At 36.2% G+C, this 7,259-nt stretch overlaps 1 long non-coding RNA gene across 1 annotated transcript; it reads left to right on the top strand.

The window, feature by feature from the left end:
- Positions 1 to 1,210: 1,210 nt before the first annotated feature.
- On the top strand, positions 1,211 to 6,905 carry LOC120215679. The gene is made up of 3 exons (XR_005524983.1): positions 1,211 to 1,248; positions 6,714 to 6,759; positions 6,870 to 6,905. It is a non-coding gene; the product is annotated as an uncharacterized LOC120215679 (long non-coding RNA).
- The last annotated feature ends 354 nt before the right edge of the window (positions 6,906 to 7,259 follow it).

Here is a 7,259-nt window from a genome sequence, read left to right as displayed (position 1 = left end):
CATTCTTCACACCAAAATCATCTTCTCATTTCTTATATAACTCAAATTCTCCAAATCTTTGAGTTTTAAATTTCTTATTAGTGGTAAGAAATTTATTTTTCAGTTATTATTATTTTAAATAGTTATTATATTTTATATTAATATAATTATATAAATATTATTTTTTTATTAAAATAATATTTATATAATTATTATTTATTTAAATTTATTAATTAATTATTTTTTGTGTTATTATTTTTTTTGTCTACAGTTATAATGGAAAGTGAAATGCTGATGCTATTGGATGCTGACCATATCTTTAGACATTTTAGCGATATGGTAATATTTTTTTATAATTAATGTTAATATTTATTGTTATGTTTAATTTAAATTTATTATGAATTTATATTAATTTTAATTTTTTATAATGCATATTATTTAGGATACTGATCGTATTTTAGAGACATTTATTAAAAATCCACGTATACCGACACCAGAACGTATTTTGCCATATTTGGCTTCTGCCGGGTTCGGATATATTGCAACAATTATTGGCGGTTGCAAACTCGAACCTGTCCTAATTTCTGCATTAATTGAGAGGTGAAGGCCCGAGACACACTTTTCACCTTCCATGTGGAGAGGCTACAATTACATTGGAGGATGTCTCTATGCATCTGGGGCTTCTCGTCGACGGAAATATGATGTGTGGTATGGCGGATGGTGATTGGCAGTCAATGTGCATTGATTATCTTGGAGCTGCTCCGCCAGAGTTTAATGGATGTAGAATAACTTTATCTTGGTTGAAAGCTAATTTTGAGGTTTTAAATGAAAATGCTTCAGAGGATCAAGCAAAGGCATGTACTCGGGCATATATTCTACGAATAATTGGAGGAATATTGATGCCCGCCAAATCTCGCAACCAGGTGTATTGTATGTGGTTGCGGCATCTGATCGATTTTGATGAAGCTGGAAGATATAGTTGGGGTGCTACAGTTTTGGCATTTCTCTTTAGAGAAATGTGTCGGGCGACGAATTATAAGAAAACTGCTATCGGTGGATGTCTCCTGCTTTTGCAATCATGGGCGTGGTTCCGCATGCCTTTCTTATGCCCGATCATGAATGAACCATACGTATTCCCCTTATTGTTGAGGTAATTATCGAACTAAATTTTGATTTAAATATTTTTAATTAAATAGGGTGATATTTAGTTTATATTATATTTCATAGGTGCTCGATGAAAAGAAAGAACCATAAAAGTATACCTACTGGGTTAGAGAAAATTCGTCTACTTATTGATCAAAAGCTGGGTCTGAGTTATGTTTTTACACTTGTTTAAATATTTATATTTTAATTTAAAATGCTAGATATAATTAGAATATTTTATTTATTTGAGTTGTATATTTATATTTCAGTTTCAATGGATACCTTATGCGAGCGATGAAGTGAAGGCTTGCATCCCACCCCACCTTGGTGGGTCATTAGAGGTTTGGATATCGGTTATACCTCTTATATGTTATGTTATTATTGAGTGGAATCCAGTTGATCGCATGCTCCGTCAGTATGGTTGTACGCAATATATTCCTGGAGCACCTAGGAATTTAGATGACGTGCATAACATAGATAGACGAGGAAAGAAAGATGTTAATTGGGTGGTGAGACACAGAGATTGGATTGCGCTTTGGGAGAACCGGTATGCACAGTTGGCCCCTCGACAATATTACGCTGAAACTGGTCATATGGTTATGGATAACTATATGGACTGGTTTAATGAAAATGGGAATTCGTTTCTACTTTCGGAAGAAGAACGAGGGGTTAGCATTCCTAGGCACCGAGAAAGACGTCAACCGTCTCAATATCATCGTCCCCCGACGCATGGACGAAGAGAATGTGCTACCGGTTCTGTATCAGTCCCACCACAACATCCTTATCCACCGATGCCACAATGGTACATACCCAGCCCTCCACTTCAGATGCTATCTCATCAAGGGTATATGCCAAGCCCACCAGTTCATATGTCATCTCTGCAGGGTTACATTCCTAGCCCGCAGGGTTACATTCCTAGCCCGCCAGGTTACATGCCTATCCCGTAGGGTTATACCATATGGAGGTGCATATACGGCTATGTTTAATGATCCAACATATGGTTCATATGCATCTTATTTGGCTGGTGGTGCTTCCCCTCAGACACTGAGTCTTGGGTTTTTTCCTTAAAAATTTACATTTACATGTTGTCACCAGGGAACGAGTATGCATTATTTCAGACCGAGTAGTCGAGATAAAAACATCAATGGACTATTTGGGTACAATGTATAGACCTCCACATGTTCAACATCGTTATTGTGTCCGTCATATTGCTGCAAACTATTACAGAAAATACAAGAAGGACAATGAACGTCAATTAGTCATGCGGGTTGGTGTGTTATTTTTCCCCAATTTTTCTATCATTTTCGTATTACTTATTTATACTTCATATTAACTATTACATATTCCTAATGGCTTAGGTTACGAACTCTTACCTCAAAGGTTTGAGTCGATGCTACAAGAGTTGTTTGGCAAAAATAAGAAGGGGTGCGAGTACATTATGGACATTAGCAAAGAAATGTGGACAAATGCTTATGAAGGGGGCATCGCTATGGTCATATGACAACAAACTTGGCTGAAGCAATAAATTCAACCTTAAAGGGGGCACGTCATTTACCAGTCACGACAATGGTCAAAACGACTTATTTTCATTTGGGTCAACTCTTTGCAAAGCTCGGTGGACAAGCTCTTACTTGGATGCAAAACGGTCATATTTACCACCTGATGTAAGGCTCTTCTGATGCCTTAACAAATGATTGTGGATCTAGGAAGGAAGCAAAACAACCTGCGAAGTGAATGGCTCAAAACAGAATGGTTAAGGGTGGTAGGCGTATGGTGAATAGGTGGGCTATTTAATTGAGAGATAGAACCGGAAGATGGTTGAAATGGCTATGGTTATGGTTTATGAAACAAAGACCCACAACTCTTTATAGAGCAAATACTCAAAGAAGAACCAATGCTATATATAGCAAAGACCCAAACTTTATATTGCTTCTTTAAGGGGTGGTATGAAGTACTTTGACCCACTAGTTATAAAGAACTAGGAACTAGAAGTATCAAGATGAAAGGAAAGGGGTTGATGCCACAAGTATAAAATATACTTGATAAGTCGATAAAAGTCAACATGACTTAAGGAAGAGAATAATCTCACTTTAATTAAACAAAAAGGTCTGATTACAAATGATGATTGCTTTCCTATTTATAGGAAATGGAGAGACATGGCCGAATAATTACAAGGAGATTCGGCCAGCCTTGTGCCTTCCTAAAATGACACAATTTAATTAATAAAATAACTTGAATAAATAGGTGCTGGTTCGGTTGAACTATAAGGGTATGTCTCATGGCCGAATAACACTTGAAACCCTTCAAGTTGGCACCAAATTGGAGAAGTAATGGTGTTTGGCCGAATGGATAGATGGACATTCATCTTGGAGCCTAAATGGAGTCATATGCAAGGCATATGGGGGATGATCACATGCAAAACACATGGCTTGGCCGAATAGGGAGATAACTCTTCATCTTGGCGCCTAAATGATCTATATGCAAGGCAAATGGGGGCTGGTCATATGCAATGCACATGGGTGTTTTAGGAAGCCTTGTGGTGCAGCCTTGTGCATGGAATGATGGCTGGTCATGCTCTCTCTCTCTTGGGTGTGCATGTGTCTCCTTCAAGCTAGCTTGAGTTGTGGAGCTAGCTAGCAAACATGGGCTGTTTGTGAACAAGCTTCCTAGCTAAGTCCTTGTGAGCTCCTCAACATTATGTTCAGCTACCTTTGACATCACTTTTGGCAACTCAGCTCCAAATAGTCCAACTAGCTAAGTTTAGCTAGCCTTAAGCTCCTCCAGCTGAATCGAGCATCCCTTAGTATTCCATGAGCTGCCTTGTACTTTGTAAGCTGTTTGTGAGCTGCATATGACGTCCAAATCATTCACCAAGCTACCTCAACATGCATCATGCTCCAATGTACCTACATGTGCAAGGAAATAAGGTAAGTCCATGATATTGAGCTAAGACGAGCTAAATACCTTGCTGCCATGTTTGATTATGGTAATGTGAGCTAAGTTTGAAGGACATGAGCTAATTATATCATCTCATAATATGTGTAATATTATGCATGAGGCTTAAGAGTTAATATGAATGCATATGAACTAACGAAATGCATTATAAGTATGCTGCCTTGATGTATAAATAATAATCATGCTTAATATGTTTATAAAGTTATCATAACATGCTTAACATATTAAAATAACAATGTGCCAGATGTATTCATACTAAGTTATTCTTTGACTATTAAAACATTATATAACATAACATAGGAGGCTGTTAAGTTATTGAAACATTGTTTGGCCCTTGACCTAGTAATGGGACCTTACGGTATGACTTCCGGATCTGGGGTAGGTGCGATCACATCACCACCCAAGACTAGTAGCTGATTTACAGAAAAAAGTGGCTGCATCAAATGGGATGTTGGTTACAAATTTTTCAATATTTTGGTTAAATAATAATAACAGATGACTAGATTGATAATATTTAAATAATTAAGTGATAAAATTAATAGATCGATAATCAAAATAAAAAATAATAATATAACCATACGTGTAATATAATAATTTTATACATTTTTCCAATAACTACAATAAAATAAAAACTAGTTTTCATCTGTTGTTCTATCCGATTAATGTGGATAATACACTCCACCTTTAACACACATTAAAAAAATACATTCGCTAATTATTAAATTATAACTGAAACAATTTACATTATATATTACTAATTTATAATAACAATAAAAATAAAATTTTTATTATTAAAAAAAATACTACGTGGCAACTGAATCAGCAAAACTAGGTAAAGCGCGTCCCTAAGGATACGCCTTTCACACGTGGCATCCAACTTAGCGTAAAACCATGTAAAGCGCGTTCCCAAGGATGCGCCTTTCGCCACCTCAACCGAAAGGGTGCCACTTCAAGAAATATAGAACAAACGATACTAAAAAAAATATTCGATTAAAAGGTGTCAGATTAAATCGCCGTGAAATTTAGAGATTTGTAAGGGAAAATAGATGTTTTGCTTTTGGAACTATAAATTAACGGCGATTTGACCAAAATGACACATATTTAACGATTATTTACCTTTTTAGCACCGTTTAATATATATTTCCCGAAGTGGCACCCTTTCGGCTGAGGTGGCGAAAGGCGAATCCCCGGGGACGCGCTTTACCCGTGTTTTCGTTGAGTTGGATTCCACGTGTGGAAGGCGCATCCCCGGGGACGCGCCTTCACTGACTCGACTACCACGTGTGGAAAGCGCATCCCCGGGGACGCGCCTTCCATTAAATGCCATAAATGCCCCCATCCGTTTTCCCTAACTACCCCTCCTCCTCCCCTATATAAACCCCCTCAACCCTCCCTCATTCTTCACACCAAAATCATATTCTCATCTCTTATATAACTCAAATTCTCCAACTATTTGAGTTTTAAATTTGTTATTAGTGGTAAGAAATTTATTTTTATGTTAGTATTTTTTTAAATAGTTATTATATTTTATATTAATATATTTATGTAAATATTATTTTTTATTAAAATAATATTTATATAATTATTATTTATTTAGAATTATTAATTTTTTTGTGCTAATTATATTGTTTTGTCTACAGTTATAATGGAAAACGAAATGCTGTTGCGATTGAATATTGACCATATCTCCAAACATTTTGGCGATATGGTAATATTTTTTATAATTAATGTTAATATTTAAATTTATTTTTATTTTAAAGTTATTATGAATTTATATTAATTTTTATTTTTTATAATGTATATTATTTAGGATACTGATCGTATTTTAGAGACTTTTTTTAAAAATCCACATATATCGACATCGGAACGTATTTTGCCATATTTGGCTTCTGCCAGGTTCGGGTATATTGCAACAATTATTGGCGGTTGCAAACTCGAACCTGTCCTAATTTCTGCACTGATTGAGAGGTGGAGGCCCGAGACACACACTTTTCACCTTCCATGTGGAGAGGCCACAATTATATTGGAGGATGTCTCTATGCATCTGGGGCTTCCCGTCGACGGAAATATGATGTGTGGTATGGCGGATGGTGATTGGCAGTCAATGTGTATTGATTATCTTGGAGCTGCTCCGCCAGAGTATAATGGAGGTAGAATAGCTTTATCTTGGTTGAAAGCTAATTTTGAGGTTTTAAATGAAAATTCTTCAGAGGATCAAGCAAAGGCATGTGCTCGGGCATATATTCTACGAATAATTGGAGGAATATTGATGCCCGACAAATCTCGCAACCAGGTGCATTGTATGTGGTTGCGGCATCTGATTGATTTTGATGAAGCTGGAAGATATAGTTGGGGCACTGCAGTTTTGGCATTTCTCTTTAGAGAAATGTGTCGGGTGAGGAATTATAAGAAAACTGCTATCGGTGGATGTCTCCTGCTTCTACAATCATGGGCGTGGTTCTGCATGCCTTTCTTATGCCCGATCGTGAATGAACCAAATATATTCCCCTTATTGAGGTAATTTTCGAACTAAATTTTGATTTAAATATTTTCAATTAAATAGGGTGATATTTAGTTTATATTATATTTCATAGGTGGTCGATGAAAAGAAAGGACCATAAAAGTATACCTATTAGGTTAGAGGAAATTCGTTTACTTATTGATACGAAAACTGGGTCTGAGGTATGTTTTTAAATTTGTTTAATTATTAATATTTTAATTTAAAATGCTAGATATAATTAGAATATTTTATTTATTTGAATTGTATATTTATATTTATATTTATATTTCAGTTTCAGTGGATACCTTATGCGAGCGATGAAGTGAAAGCTTGCATCCCACCCCACCTTAGTGGGTCATTAGAGGTATGAATATCGGTTATACCTCTTATATGTTATGCTATTATTGAGTGGCATCCAGTTGATCGCGTGCTCCGTCAGTATGGTTGTACGCAATATATTCTTGGAGCACCTAGGAATTTAGACGACGTACATAACATAGATAGACGAGGAAAGAAAGATGTTAACTGGGTGGTGAGACAAGAGATTGGATTTCGCTTTGGGAGAACCGATATACACTGTTGGCCCCTCGACAATATTACGCTGAAACTGGTCATATGGTTACGGATAACTATATGGACTGGTTTAATGAAAATGGGAAGCCGTTTCTACTTTCGGCGGAAG

The sequence above is a fragment of the Hibiscus syriacus genome, unplaced genomic scaffold, assembly GCF_006381635.1.
Source record: "Hibiscus syriacus cultivar Baekdansim isolate YM2019G1 unplaced genomic scaffold, ASM638163v2 tig00110151_pilon, whole genome shotgun sequence".
Taxonomy (NCBI): Eukaryota; Viridiplantae; Streptophyta; class Magnoliopsida; order Malvales; family Malvaceae; genus Hibiscus; species Hibiscus syriacus.
The sequence above is the reverse complement of the archived record's forward strand: the minus strand, read 5'-3'. Positions and strand labels throughout refer to the sequence as shown.